Consider the following 16575-nt stretch of genomic DNA (forward strand, 5'->3'; position numbering starts at 1 on the left):
AAAGAAATTATTGTCTGAATGTCGGCTTCGTGCTAGTTTTGTGCCCAGAAAGTTTATCATCCTCCACGAGTAGTTGCTCTTTTAACTCTTGGTCGTGTTCGCAGATGTACTTAAACCCACAGTCCATGTGTGAGGATACATCCCTGTACAATCCTCCAACCTGGGGCCCTTTAACAACTTTGTTCTGGAACGACTATTAATTTGGACCTGCTGTGTATTTAATATGATTCATTGTAATTAATTGTAATTGTAATTTAATCACCGTTAACTCACCAACTGCAGTGCGGATTCTCTTCAATATGCTAGTCATTAAAGAAACCTGAACTCCGCAGTGAAGCAGTAAAAAAAAACATTAAATGTAGCACAGTATTCTGGATCTGGTATTTCTCTCGGAGCTGAGGGGAAGCGCCGCTGCATGCACTTCAAGTCGTTTCATTCCAACCTGAAAGATCCTTTTAAAAAGCTGAAAACAAAAGAAACTATATTTGACCAGAGGACATGTTCTTTTGTGTGCAAATGTTTGTTCATAACCGACAAAACTTCCAAGGGAGAAAAAAAAAAAAAAAATGCATTATCTGTGAAACCACAAGTGAGCTGACCAAATCAAACAGAATACGCATCAGTGATTCACACACAAACACAAACACACACACACACACACACACAAAGGATCATTTGTGAGATGAATTCATGCAAACACTATTATAGAATGCAAACAAACAGAACAAATTGCTGTCTATCTCAGTTTCACTCACACACACACACACACACACACACACACACACACACACACACACACACACACACACACACACACACACACACACACACACACACACACACACACACACACACACACACACACACACACACACGCGCGCGCGCGCCGTAGTACCATCAACCTCAATGTCCACAAATGTGCCAAAAATGTGTCGGCGAGTCAGACAATGAGTTATACCAAACCCACGGAGGCTAGAGGTGACCCCGCCAGTGGACGAGGGACTGAGAGAAGACGGACGGGGTGATGACCGGAATAATGCTCGTATCGCACTGACGACTCGGTCATAAAAAAAACACTCATTACGGAGCAGTCTGCGGCCGCGTCCATTAGCGCCGATGAGGAGATTCCATCTGTCAGGCAACGGCTGCATCTCCTCCCCTCTATCTGCCCTCATCTACGCCTCTGTCCGTCAACGTTTCCATCTTTTAGGCTCACATCGGTGCCCATTTGCAGACTGGCCCTTACGCACTCTCACTCCGTTTGTGCGTTTGCGCGGAGTGCCCGCCACATTAAGGCCCGATTCCCAATCCCCCATTCGGATTGAACAGGCCAACTCACCTAATAAAACCATACATCTGTTGATTATTTAACTTTACTGTCTGTGTTGTACAATTTCAGGACTGCCACGCGGGGTGATGAAGTTTGAATCCAGGAGGTGACAACGTTTTTCTGGAGTTGTTTTTTGGTTTCCTCACCCCAACCACGTTATTTTGCAAAAAAGTTTCATTTTCCTCTAAATGTCACGGCTCAAAGCAGTAGGTTTCACCTTCGTCCACTACAGGAAAACATGTAACTTTCGCGCCTAGACAGCTGTAAACGTAGCTACCTCACGTTTTGCTGTAGTGGATGAGCGTGTCTATTTCACGCTTTGCCGTGATACTGGGTCGGACACTCGGTCACGGAGTGGGAGTGTGTCGGGGCTGGATTGGAATGGGGCCACAGAGTGATTTATGCTTTAGTGCAGACTGAACGAGTACATGACAAATGGGGGATATTTACAGGACTGCGACCAAACGAAAGTGAGAAAGAGATGGATGCAAAGTCCAAATCATCACCGCCAGCTGAAGTCAATATTGTTCCATTTCAGTGAGATATTTTCCAGAAACACTGAAGTGAGAGTGGAATTAAAAAAAAAAAAAAAATCCTCTCTATTTGCTATGTTCTCTCCTCTTTCAGCCCCATTTGTCTTTGTCCCGGCCTCCGCTTGAATTATCTTTGTGTCACTTTGATGAGTCACACCGGTCGCTTCTTTGCTTAATAAATTTAGCTTGAAAACAAAACTCTCCCCTTTCTCTCCTTTTATCAAAAGGGCGGTGGGAGACAGGAAGAAGAGGAGAGCGTCTTTGTAGTGACAAAACAAGAGCCTTCACCTTCACCTTTGGTATGTACACACACACACACACACACACACACACACACACACACACACACACACACACACACACACACACACACACACACACACACACACACACACACACACAAAATTTACACCATGTAGGTGGCACTTAACGGCTTCGGTGACGTATGAAGTTTTATTGTGTTGGATTTCGTCACTAGTCAGGTCGGGGTGGAGGAAGGATGAGACGGTGATGAGAGGAGGAGAAAGAGGAAAAGTGAAAACCAAAGATGAATAACTAGGTGACCTTGCTGTCTTAAAGCTCTCTTGAACAAACAAGGTAGAGGTGTTGCTGAAAAGCACAAAAAAGAAGGGAAAACTGATTTAAGTTTCTGTAGAAAGAAGTTACAGTGACGTGAAATGTGGAGTCTTTCTCGAAGACATTGCTACAGAATTTGTTCCTAAAAATTAAACGATACAATGCCCTTAAATTTGTTCTTTCTTGTATAGATTTGTTTTGTGTTCAGGTGGCAACACCGGGGCTGAAATAGGAAGCGAATGCGGAGCTGCAGTTCCTCGAACGGCCACTTGAGACCGAGTATAAAAGTGAGTCAATCCTTATCATATAAAGGTGGACACAGTTTCTGGGTCTGAAAAGTTATGTCAATGTGGAAGTGCCTTAAACTGCAATACCACCACAGACCTCTAGGGTTTGGCTCCAAAAAGCCTTTGGCTCCATAGACTTCCATTCAACTTCTCATGAAATACAAAGGCAATCAACTTTTTCCACACATTTTTTTCAGTATTGTTAGCTAAAGTCAGTCCCTTCTTATTAGTTTTCTGGCGGTCCATCTGAAAATAATCCGTCATTAATTAGAAAATAAGCCTCCAAAAACCTGTGTTTTTTTGGGCCTGTCTGTTTGATTGACAGTCTGGTTTCCGCTCTATATGGGCGGCGCACAGTGTCCTCGGGTCCTCAATCAAATTGAGTAACATTGTTTGCTCGCTCCTCCCCAGCTCGTCCAAATATGGTCACTTCCCGCTCATAACCACTCCGAGCTAGCAAGATTGCGGCGGCCAAAATCCGAACCCGAGGCTTCACAATGGCCGTTCACAAACCAACGGGTGACGTCACTGTTGTTTGCTGCTCGGTCTGCCAGCAAGAAGACCCCCACTGCCTGATGTTAGCACCTAATCCTTTAAAAGCATGGCCGCCTATTTATGATTCACTGTACACAGCTTTCATTTGAAATCTGAACCAACTCATTCCCAGTGTTGAATACAATTTCGGTGCCGAGTCTGAGTGTGATCAGCACTCATCTTGTTTGTTTCCATAATCAACACTAAAATCCCCAAAGTCGTGCGATTACAGCTGCTCTAATAGGATTTTTAATTCCTGCTCTTGGGACAATTTCTTGAGTTTTGTTGGCTGCACTCCAAATGGAGTTTAATCAAAATATGTGGAAGTAAGAGGTGAGTTCAGACGTGTGCACCTGCTCCCCAATGAAAAAGCTCCAAATTTTTTTTTTAAATATTCATAAACTCAACCATACAAGTCACTGTGAGAAGTGTAAATTATTGTGGAATAAAAAAAACCCGGCTGTATATGAGAAAACCATTTCAAGCCTGCTCCAAAATTTAGAACCCTACATAAGAAATATGTCTCTGCCAGAAGAAGTTTTCCTTGACCTTTGATTCACAGAAACAAACCAAGTTTATTTTGGAAACAGTTAAGTCAAGTGTGATTCGGAGAGTTTGTACGGTTGTAAATCTCCCTCCGACAGCTTTGCCTGTTCTTCACGGAAAAATACAGTGACTACACCTCAGCACCACAGACAGCGTCATGGCAACAGAAAAAAGGAAATACTGTGTTCGGACTCAAGGCAACAGTTCTGTAAGGCACATAAAGATCCAGCTTGACGAAACACAAGTGTTACAGTCAAATTTGAGAGCCCAGGTTCTGGAGATACATGTTTGCCTTGTGTTATACATTATTAGCCATTAGCTCCTCAGACAATTGTAAAGCAATGGCTACACGATAGTTTTCTGCTTTCTTCAAAGCACGACACTGTTTTTTTTTGGGGGGGGGAGGGGGCGTACCTGGTTGATTGACAGGCCTGTGGTTTAGTCAGGTTACGGCTATCGGTGGGCGGGACGTAGTATCTCCGGGTTTCCAAACCGCCCCGAAGGAGCACGATGTCGTCGGCCAAAATCCCAACTCGAGGCTTCGCAACGGCTCACAAACCGATGAGTGACGGCTCTGCTGGTCGCAGCTTGGGACAAATGAGGATTTCGAGAGCCGCAAACCATAATGAGGCCGAGTGAGTGAAGAGGAGTGAAGAGTCTCTGTGCTAACTGATTGGATTGACTCCTTGATGACTGTCACTTGGCAGCATGTGTGCAAAACAAACTAAAAAAAAAAAAAAAAGAGAGAGAAAGCACAGCACAGTACAGAGGGGAATAAATACAACTCCATTCATGTCACCCAACCATACAAGTCACTGTGAGAAGTATAAATTATTGTGGGAAAAAAAAACACCCCGGCTGTATATGAGAAATCCATTTTAAGCCTGCTACAAAATTTACAACCCTACAAAATAATTATTTCTCTGCCAGAAGAAGTTTTTTCTTAACCTTTGATTCACAGAAACTCAAGAACAAAAACAAGTTTGTTTTGAAAGCATTAAAACTTGAATAAACCGCAAGTGTTTTAACGCTGCCGCCTCCTTTACAACTCTGTCGGTGCGGCAGATTAAGACGGAGAGTCTGTTTGGCTGCGAATCTCCCTCCGACAGCTCCCCCGGCTCGGCGATTTATAAAGCTCAAACTAAATCTGCACAATTTTAGTCTCACTCCCGAGCAGATGAGACAATGAAGCCAACCCGGCCGCCGGCGAAAGACGCATTGCGCGGGAGGCATCGTGTCTCCGTGTGCGTTTCCTTTTCCAGGAGATCCCTTTGAAAGGCGCCGGTCCATTTGGAGGAAAGATGTTTCCGCGTACCGTGAAAAAGTAATCGTCTCCGAGCTGAGAGCAGAGCGGCAACGAGAAAAGCAACGGGCAGCACACGTTGGCTGTACAAAGAGACTTCATCAAAATTTAATTCAGCAGCAGCGAAGAAAATAAGTCACGCAGCAAAATGCTGGCGTTTGGAACAAACTCTCTGCGAGTTCAAATCAACTCCTCGTGTGAAATCTTCTATCAGTGATTATTTTAAAAGGCAGGTGCCATATGAAATAAGACACCTCGAGGTGTCTGTTGATGTCGAATGAAACGATCTCCCGCTCATATCACCATACATTCACACTGGCAAGGTTTTAAAAGGGCTCGGCACGTCACGGGAAGACAAATAGGATAAAAAGGATGTTTGGAAAAGCTCTTATTCAGAGGCGCTTTCCATGGAAACGCACCCTCTCGTCTTTGCTGAAAACCAAGCCAAGATGTTTTTTGCGTTGAACCTCCACCAGCCTGCGAGCGTTTTCTCTCTCTCTTGATCTCATTTTGCCTGAATTAGACACAAGCCACGCCTTCTACTAGATAATAGCTACAACTGAAGAGTCTGGACTCGTTTTGATACAGTTTAAGGTCTTTTTTTTTTAGTTTTTTTTTTTGACACGACATCTTTATTGAGTGATCATGGGAGATCATTGAAGACACTCTGAAGCAGAGTGAAGGGAACTCTTAACCTGAACTCCAGAGGGAGTTAAAACAGGAATCCCATCAGGAGTAAAATTCAATTTTTACCTTCGAGTTGTTTTATTGTGAACTCTTAGTTTAACACTCATGGGGTTCAATTTCATCACACTGTGAACGGTTTGGATGGAAAAAGACTACAAAATAACAACATGTTCGTCACAAGTCTATATTGAAGAAACACGTGCCGTGCAAATATATGCAGCGTGCAACAGTAAATGCTGCATGAATATTCAGCTCGTGTAACAAGCAACCAAATAAACCAATGATTAAGTGTGACTCTAATAGGTATATATATATATATAAATATATTGTCACATCCCATCAAAGCGGTTAAGTTCCCTGTGTTCATTAGTGTTTCAGTTTGGTCTCGTTTCCTTTTTGATGAACTCGCCTCTCCTCTCGTTTCTGACACCTTCTCTTCCTGTCGCTCGGGTTTCCCGCCTCTGTGATAGTTCCAGCGTTCCTTACCATTTGAGTTTTTGTCTCGTCCTGTTTATTTCTGGCCCTGTTTTTTTTTTTTTTTTTCGTTGTCTGTGCCTTCGTCTGTGTGGATTGCTTGCTGGTTTTTGGACATTCTGGAACGTACCTCTGAGTTTAGATTTCCCTACTGATTCCTCTGTTGCCGCTTTCCTTATTACCTCAAGTAAAGATCATTAAACTGAACAGCCCGTCTGAGAGTTCTGCTTTTGAGGTCTGTCCTCTGTACACGTGACATTAATATCACGTTTCTACCTCGTACACTAATAGTTTTCAATCACAACCCCCTTTTTTATGTATCATTGTGTCTCCATTGAAATGTTCCAAAACGCACGTTTTAACAAAAGTAAATATAATTTCCGCCCGCCACTTAGATTTAATTCGGTTGCTATATTCTCCAAAGTTACGAGGAAATAACTAAGGCATGCTGGGAAATGCTAACGCGGCAACGAAGCTGCACAGTAAAACACCAGGAGTAGAGTTGAATCGTGCTCCCCAACACCCGGCGACTGAATACCAAAATATTACTCCACCAAAGAGAACCTCACAACACAACATGAAGTCTAACTTCGAAAATAAACTCCCAAAATCAAACTCTTTCACTGTTTTATTTAACTCTGGGAAATTCCACTCCAGAAATGTTGCTAGAATTTATGCAGAAAGTTTGTTTTTGGACTTTTTACACTGACTGTCGTCTATCTAGCTCACACACACACACACACACACACACACACACACACACACACACGAGCGAGGGCTTCACGTTCATATTTAATGAGGGCCACTGAGTGGGCAGATCGGGGGTTTCCGTCGATTTGACAGTCAACAGGGGAGATGCGTTCGATAATTTATGCTAATGACGGGGAGACGCGATGCCCCCTCATCCTTACTCGAACAGGACCGTCGCTCCTCTTCCTCCCTCTCCTCTTCCTCCCTCTCCCACCCCGCTCGGTTTGAATTTTTCAGAGACCTTGTCCTTTTGCATTATCATGAAGAAAAATTAAAAAAAAAAAAAAAAAAAAAAAGACTTTGAGGAGGAGAAGAAAGTGGAAAGAGTGGGAGGACAGTGTGCACGGCTTTGTGTTTAAACGGACAAAAGTGGGAGTGGGTGTCCGTGTGCCTACACTGTGTGTGTGTGTGCGCGCGCGTGTGTGTGTGTGTGTGTATGTGTGTGTGGGCAGCCCTCGAGAGAGTTTTATTCAGCATCCTGACACAGCCCTCCGCTCTTAAACAGGAACATTATTGGAGATTAAACAAAAGGACAGTCTTTACCAGACTTTTTTTTTTTTTCAGCCTCTCACGCACACACACACACATCCTCCTTTTTTTTTTTTCTTTTTTTTTTTTGGGTGATGTGCAGCTGCCTCCATTATAGAAACTACATAAACTGCGCTGGGCTGACAAAAAAAACCCAACCCCCCCCCCACCCAGGGAGCAGCAGAAGAGCGGCAGGAGTGAAGAGGAGGAGAAGAGGTTTCGGCCATTTTAGTTGCAACACTGGTTAGCCTTTTTTCTTCGTCGTTAGCGCCTTATTTACATGTCATTATGAAGCCAGACGGCGTTTGGTCGACGGGCCTGGAGGGGAGCAATTACTTTGTGACAGTTATTATTTCATGTTTACTGTGAAGGTTTTTGAGTGTCTTTGCGGGTTTATTTTGAAACAGTTCTATCAGCTGATTTTGCTCCAACATTGTGCCACACGTGATCTTGTACTCCTGGAGTTCGAAAAGGCCACTTTGGTACTCGGTGACACGCGCCTGCCAGAAATACGGAAGGTGTGAAGGAGAGCTAATTTGGTTTCACGCGCCCACCGGAGGGCATCGTGTCATCCGTGTGACCCGAAGTTAAACGTCACATTTAGACCCTGATTGTCGTTCTTTTCTGGCAGCCTGTCGGGAGCTGTTGTCGTTAGTTACGGCAGCTGCTAATTAATACCTGATTGCTGAACTTTAACGACACAAAATCTTTCCAAATCCAAGCACAGCAGCTGTCCTTAATTTGCAACCCGATCAGGAATGAACCGGAGAATATCATGTCTCCCTACGTGAAATAAATGGGAATGAGTGCAATACCTCTGCAGCTACATATGACATAAAGAGGAAATGTTTTTCTTGGAATGGCGGCAAATAAATTGCTGTTTTACCGTCTTCATTTAAGAATTAAGCCAAGACAGAAAGTCTGACTGCAACGAGACTGGGAATTCAGGTAGACATAATCATTTGTTTAATCTGAAACATTTTATGAATAAGGAAAATGATGCGTGTAATTTGGCCAGAAATAATGACTCAAGACTAAATAAACACTCGCTTCTTGGTTAGTTGCCTGTAATAAATCCACAACGTAGGAGAGCGTCAAAGCATCATAGAAAAATACAATGTTCCGATGTGGACTTCAGCACCACGGACAGCGCCACAACAGCACAAGGTTTTCGACTAAATATACATCCCTAAGTAACGGTGGCATTAAAAGAAATATGTCTCTGCCAGAATAAAAAAAAATGTTGACCTTTGATTCATAGTAACTCGGAACAAAAACAAGTTTCTTTTGGAAGCATTTAAGTGAATGTGATTCGGAGAGTTCGTACGGTTGTAAATCTCCCTCCGACAGCTTTGCCTGTCCTTCACGGAAAAATACAGTGACTACACCACAGCACCACAGACAGCGTCATGGCAACCGGAAAAAGGAAATACTGTGTTCGGACTCAAGGCAACAGTTCTGTAAGGCACATAAAGATCCAGCTTGACGAAACACAAGTGTTACAGTCAAATTTGAGAGCCCAGGTTCTGGAGATACATGTTTGCCTTGTGTTATACATTATTAGCCATTAGCTCCTCAGACAATTGTAAAGCAATGGCTACACAATAGTTTTCTGCTTTCTTCAAAACACGACACTGTTTTTTTTTTTGGGGGGGGGGGGTACCTGGTTGATTGACAGGCCTGTGGTTTAGTCAGGTTACGGCTATCGGTGGGCGGGACGTAGTATCTCCGGGTTTCCAAACCACCCCGAAGGAGCACGATGTCGTCGGCCAAAATCCCAACTTGAGGCTTCATAAGTGACGACTCTGCTGGTCGCAGCTTGGGACAAATGAGGATTTTGAGAGCTGCAAACCATAATGAGGTCGAGTGAGTGAAGAGGAGTGAAGAGTCTCTGTGCTAACTGATTGGATTGACTTCTTGATGACTGTCACTTGGCAGCATGTGTGCAAAACAAGCTAAAAAAAAAAAAAAAAAGAGAGAGAAAGCACAGCACAGTACAGAGGGGAATGAATTCATCTTTCATGGCAGAATCATAAGGGAAAGGTTTCGCTCACTTAAAAAAAAAGTTTCTGTTACCTGGCAACAGCAGGAAAGTACAATGTGGTAAAGATGGTGAGTGACAACCGGCAATTGATGCTTCATGAAATACAACATTAATGTTCTTCTGTTACCAAATCCCTGAAAAGACTTTAGAAGAACATCCCAACTTTTTTTGAATAAGGTATATATTTTTTTAAATTTGACCATCGACTCTACGACATATTATATTTGATTTGTACAACTGTGATTGTAATTTGCTGCTTTTATGTCATTTTAATTTGGACATTTTGACAAACCGAGCAGCAACCAACAGTGACGTCACTCATTGGTTTGCGAACGGCCGTTATGAAGCCTCGAGTTCGGATATTGGCCGTCGCCATCTTGCTAGTTCGGGAGCGGTTTGGAGCAGGAAGTGACCGTATTTAGAGGAGCCGGGGGAGGAGCGAGCGGTGGATCTGACTCCATCTGATTGTTGTGAAATACAGATGAAAAAGTGATATTTCAGTTCAGTTTCTCTCCGCGGGCGTGCAAAGAAGTCGAACCGACACTTCTGAAAGTAAATAACTAGTTTAAGGAGAAGTCTCACTCGTACAGAGCTAATCTGCGTTAAAGCAATGCGTTACTCAGTTTGGGGCAGCTCGCCGACTCCCACTTTTCTTTATCAGATAGATTTCACACTTCATTATGGGCGAACCCTCCAGCCAAACACACACACACACACACACACACACACACACACACACACACACACACACACACACACACACACACACACACACACACACACACACACACACACACACACACACACACACGTTTCCCCCGCAGCTACTGCAAATTACACTTCATAGCTGCACTGCACCATCAAAACAAATTGATTCAGGCTTTAAGATCAAAGAATTCACGTTTGTGTCTATGTGTGTAAATACATTTGCACAGCACGGAGGAGGCTGAAAAAGTCGGATACGAACACATGCAAAGAAAAGCCGAGAGGTTATCTGACCTTCATGCTCCGGGGGAGAAGGAAAGAGTGAAGGAGGAGAGTGGAAGACATGGAGCCCGAGGAGGGAAGGATCCTCCAGATCTGAGGGCTGCAAACACTAATTAACTTGAGAGACATGACCTTTCTCTCTTCCTCCCCGAGAGAGAACATGTGTGTGTGTGTGTGTGTGTGTGTGTGTGTGTGTGTGTGTGTGTGTGTAGAGTTTGAATCGATATAAGGTCAAAGTCATCACAGCCAGATGGACACAGGACATGGTGTCTCATCATCAACAGAGCTGCAGCACGAGACGTATTGAGAAAGGAGAATTCCTAGACACTGATTTAAAAAAAAAAAATCCTGATCGGCACAAATGCCACCGACCAAAAAACTAGTCTGAAATATCTGTGAGTGAGTCTGTGTGTGGTCTTAAAAAGTTATATAAAAGGCGACAAAAACACATTCCTGACACAATTAAAACTGCCGTGAAGAATCACAATAAAGTTAAATATTTGAATGTTTACCAAAGAAAGGGGAATAGATTTAACACCATTTACCAAGAGATTTTTCAATCCCAATCAGCTTTTGTAGGCAGTATTTGCTCTTGTTGCATAATGAAGACAATCTCTGATAAAACTGAACGTTTTGCAAATAAACTGGAACTGGATTCTTCGCGATTTTGTCGTCCAGACTCTATTTGATCAATTCTTCCCACCTAAATGGAGACACCTGGATGTCAAGGTTCGCCTAATAGCGCCAGTTGTTGTAAAATTGCCACAATCCAAAGGATTTACTCCAAAAATTAAGCAAAATAATAGTTGCAGGTTCATGATTTCCAGAGCAACACATGTAAGCGTTTTCTAATCTGATGCGCCTTTTGACATCATTTGTCCTCGTTTAAAACAACTTAGTTTAGGAAACAATATGATTTTGCTTTTGATTTTATTGAGCTTAGGCTATCTTTGTGGTTATGGTTACAATAATATTTACTTGGTTTTTAGAAGGTCAAGGATGGTTTGTCACGGCTAAAAGAACCCAATGTTGACTGTCAGCAATAATAATGAAAATAATAATTATAATAACTTTTGCTAACTAATAATAACTTTTAAATAGCTTTTCAAAAACAAGTTACAAAAGCGCTTTACATATATTTAAAACACTCTCGGCAACAAAATAATAAAATATAGACTCATGATAAAAAATACAAGTAAATCAATAAAAGTCAACAAAAAACAAGTGCGTTTTTTAACATGACATGCAAATTTGCTCTGTGGACCAACTGCAAACCGACTTCTCAGTCAAACTTCCGGTAAACAAAGAGTCCGAGAAAGAAAACTATAATAACAGCCACGTTACTCTGCGGAGTTTTGTATTACCACGCACTGTTGAAGTATAAACTGTATATAAATGTACAAATAATAAAAAAAAAAAAGGCTCTCAGCCATGAGAAAGAGATCATCATGTATAAATGAACTCTCAACTTGTTGTGTGTCTGGAGTTTTGGCAATGAGGGTCTCCGAGATGTGGCAACACAAACTTGTGTGTGTGTGTGTGTGTGTGTGTGTGTGCGCGCATTTGAGCGCGAGACGCCAGAATCGGCAGAGAGTACGTTCTGAGAAGAAGCAGTGAACTTTTACTCATCAAATATCGGCAGACAGCACTTTGCTAACCAGCACACAATCACAGAACAAACCACTGAGCTAATTAACGGGAAGTCGTCAGCGTTGGATGGAAGCTGCAACTTTTCTCGAAGTGAAAGAGAGCATGAGAGCAAGGCAGGCAAACAAAGACAGAGAGAGAGAGAGTTTGTGTGTGTTGTGTGTGTGTGTGTGTGTGTGTGTGTGTGCAGCTATCCCCCTAAATAGACACCATCGGATGCAGAGACGAGAGGACACAGAGGTGAAAAAGGAAGAGAGGGAAATCAAGCGTCTGCTGGAGGGAGGTAATTAACAAATTTGAGTGTGTAAAGGAGGGGTGGCGTGCGAGTATATTGGGCATTGTGTATATCTGCCTGTGTGTGTGTGTGTGTGTGTGTGTGTGTGTGTGTGTGTGTGTGTGTGTGTGTGTGTGTGTGTGTGTGTGTGTGTGTGTGTGTGTGTGTGTGTGTGTGTGTGTGTGTGTGTGTGTGAATGTGTGAGAGTGTACGTTATGACACTGTTACACTGTGATTTTGGGCCATCTCAGATCTAAGTCGACAGTCCTGAGAGAAACATTTAAGAAGTCTTTGCTCGTCAATCCAAAACTTAAACTTAAAACTTTATTTGGAAAAAAAAAAAAAAAAATTGTGCGTCACAAATTCACGACCGAGTTCGCACAGTGCGACTGCTCCCACGAGCCACATCCACGAAGCACCGAAGAAGAATACGACAGGAAATGCGGGCGTTGTAACATCACTAAAAAAAAAACTAAAAAAAAAACTGTGCCGTAGCTTGCAGAGTATTTTCAAAACATTTGCAAGAGCAGATGACGAAAAACCGACGACGTCCTTCTGCCTTCACGTCACTCTGATCTTCTGTTGTATCGCTATGATTGACAACACGTTCGTCACACAATCTGACGTGCCGTAAGCTGACACTGTACAGTCTGGTACCGGTGTAATACACGTCTAGGATCCCTGATACAGTCTAAACCCGCAACGAAACGCAACTAAACCGAGTTGTGTTTGTGCGTCCTGCTGTGCTCACCCGTTTTGATCTTCATGTGGAACGATCCCCCCTCGGTGAGCCGCCTCGGCGTCGTGTTGCATTCATGTGCGCTCTGGAAACACTTTTTTTCTGACTTCTGCTCTTCAGTCTGAAACAGACACAACAAGAAAAACAACATCTGGATTTAGACTCTGTATTAGAATAACAGTGTCACTCAAATGACGATATCCTGGATGTATCATCTGATGCAGATGGGGACGTGGAGGACGGAACAGATGTTCAAAACCATCGTTCCTGTAGTTTTTTTGATGCTCCGTGGATGCTAACGTTTGTTGGTGTTTTAAAAAAATATATCATTATTCTGTATTTTTCAAACATCCGCGTAATGCGTGTCTTTGTTCCTGGTCTGATCAATGTGCTAAACCATTAAATTCATTTCTATTGTATTAGAAACCCAAACTAACAACAACAACAACAACAAAAATCTCCTTCTCATTTGCTGAGGATAGCAGGAATAAAAGACCACCCTGAGTTTGTCCTGTTTCGAAGAGTGCATTCATGTACGCTTCATATAGCTGCACAACTCTATTTGTAGTCTAAAAAAAAACAACTAAACAAAACAAACATTTATCGATTCCTTCTCCTGCCTCTCTCCTTCTTCAATCTTCTTTTTCAATTTTATTTTTTTATTTTTACAGTTAATTGCTGAAGGCAACAATCGAATAAACGAATCCAGCTGAGAATCCCCGGAGCAGCCACCTCAGACCATCACGAGAGGGACGACGGTCAGAGCCGGAGCAGCAGACAGCGGGAATAAATAAAATAAATTAAAAAAAACCACATGTTGTTTGTGTCATTCATTCATGCGCAAGAGGATACATTCTCAGATTTCCAAATAAACGTCTTAACATTCATCCCTCCGGGGGAAACGTGAACCCTGCTTCACATTCACTCACTAACAAGCTGGAAACTTTTCTCCGAATCTATATGAATAAAAAGAGCAAGAGGAGCTAATAAAGTTCGCTAATTCGCTAATTAGATCCCCTGCTACCGCTCGGGCTGGCAAGGCATTCTGTGGATTGGTGCGTGGCGCGGCCCGGACCGATCAAAAAGCCCGGCTGAAGCAGTAACAGATGCTGTGCGCTCTATGCTGAGTTTTTCCTCGATCTATAATAAAAAAAATAAAAAATAAAATCGCTTGATTTAATTTAGTCTGCAAAAAAAAAAAAAAGAAGAAGCAATTCATCTGAAGTCGGGACGTAAACACGGACCGCGGTGGAGTAAACTCTTGGACTGCAGCCGCGGAGCCTTTCGGGAGGATGTAATTAGTTTAATTTACAATATATCACTCGGTTTAATTAGAGAAACCCGAGTTCAGGCATCAGATGGAGAATGAATGTAAGTGGTGTGTTTTATACCGAATTAAATGTGTACTTTTGTACATCTCATCTCCTGAACCTCCGTTACGCCATAAAACTCAGAGACTTAGGACTTGCGTGCAGGGAGGCAACTCGTACAATGAACATTCGCTTCTCCTCAAGGCTGCCTCGTCCGCGTCACTGTGGCGGCGCAGTTAAAAGCGCCAACTGAACACGAGTCTGACGTCGTGGTGCATTCATGACGGTGGTCCTTGAGCTACAGTGTTTTAGTCCTGTTTTTAATAGACTCTAAGGGGCGACGCACGTGAGAGGTTTTCAGTCTGCCTGTGTTTTTCCACCTTTTAATGGCTTTCAGTGAACTTATGAAGAACAACATGTTTTGCACTGACCGCGTGATTTCTTCACTTAGAACTCCAGATGAAAATTCTTTATCTGAATCCACCAGTTACACAGATTTACAAGATGTATAGAGTTAAGTGCATTCTGCATATTTTGACCCATTAACAGTCGGTTTATGAGCATACACGAGGCTTCGAAATACCAGTATAACTAACCTGCATTCATACAGGCTGGCTTCACGACAACTTGATCAGGTAATCCAGGCAATTATACCGCATGTACAAAGTGTTAGCGACACTTCACAGCTGAGTGGTAGTGTGCCCGGGTGTGTTTTTGCTCAGCCTCGGCAAAAAGTGATTTTGGCGTTTTTAGTTTATTCTTATATTCTTGTGGTCCATCTGAAAATAATCCCATCATGAATTCAAAAATAAGCCTAAAAAAAGTTGTGTTTTTGGGGGGCGTGTCTGTTCGATTGACAGACCCGTGGTACAGTCGGTTTTTACCGGTACTGGATGGGCGGAACATAGTGTCATCGGGTTTCCAATCGGATCGAGTCAGATCGTAACGGCCGTTCAAAAACCGATGGGTGACTTCAGCGTTCGTTGCCGCTTGATCTGAACTCTGAAACTCTCATTCATCATCATTTCCTTCCAGTCCTTCTCATTGTTTATGCCTGTGCATTTATGAAAAACATTTATGAGGCCATACGATAAGTACAAAGGAAAATTACACTTTTATTTTTACACTTTAGAGGCTTTACGATGTTTTGCCTCCCATTGACGAATGAAAGGTGCTCGCCTGCAACTTGGTGGTTCAGTGTCTCATGACTGGAGGAGGCGGGGATCGAACCACCAACCCTGACATTAGTGGGCAACTTATTGTATTTATTTTCTTGATCAAACACACATTTTGGACTTGCACTAGTGTGTCTCCGTCTCAATTCCCATCTAAACACGACTTTCCATCTCATTTTAAGACGTTGGCACGCAGACATTTTTCAAATTAGACCGAAACACATTGAGCATCTGGAGCTGATGGGAGTGCCATGTATTAAGGACTAAAATAATTGGAAAAAAAAAATAAAGGTTATGACGTCATGATAGTATGACATAAAAAGTGAGAGATTCACCAAAGCGGCGAACATCAGTGTCAAATTCGAAAACAATCCATCTGATTGTTGAGACATTGCCCTGTAAGTCAGAACTATTATCCCGACGGTTGTGGTAGATTTAAAAGTCAGGTGATCATCAAAGTCCCCGAGATCCGTCGTATGGAAACACTGAACGTCCGTGCGAACTTTAATGTCAGTTAATCCAATTCATAATTTAAGCGATCGGGTCGACAAACAACAAACAAACATCGCCGTCCACAGAGCGATGCTGCTCAACACACATCTGCCCGGTCACATCGGCAGCGTTGGAGATGTTACAGCACAGACTGAGAGAGATATTAAACTATCCAGGCATCACAAGGGAATGATTTTACATAATTACAACTCTCAGCACCACCTCTCCGACAGCAGTGCCAATTAAATCAACAGCGTAGCCATGTTGCGAGGTATAGAGACACTTCTTTACTCAGTCTCAAACACGCACACACACAAATGCATTCATATCTTTTTGTCGAGTATTTGAGGTGGAAACAG

General features: G+C 42.8%; 1 protein-coding gene and 1 long non-coding RNA gene across 2 annotated transcripts in view; one reads left to right on the forward strand and one right to left on the reverse strand.

Moving 5' to 3' along the window:
* LOC138626427 (uncharacterized) overlaps positions 1-16575 on the forward strand; it is a 246553-nt gene that overhangs the window by 96503 nt on the left and 133475 nt on the right. The window lies entirely within an intron of this gene.
* Positions 1-16575, reverse strand: part of htr2cl1 (5-hydroxytryptamine (serotonin) receptor 2C, G protein-coupled-like 1) — a 164424-nt gene that overhangs the window by 47995 nt on the left and 99854 nt on the right. Inside the window, exon 4 of the mRNA XM_069708053.1 lies at positions 13252-13360. The gene's annotated coding sequence lies outside the window, so the exon portion shown is untranslated. The remainder of the gene's footprint in view (positions 1-13251; positions 13361-16575) is intronic.

The sequence above is a fragment of the Brachyistius frenatus genome, unplaced genomic scaffold (genome assembly GCF_029030835.1).
Source record: "Brachyistius frenatus isolate BFR_SWC_R1_liver_20210118 unplaced genomic scaffold, ASM2903083v1 Contig_73, whole genome shotgun sequence".
Lineage (NCBI taxonomy): Eukaryota > Metazoa > Chordata > Actinopteri > Embiotocidae > Brachyistius > Brachyistius frenatus.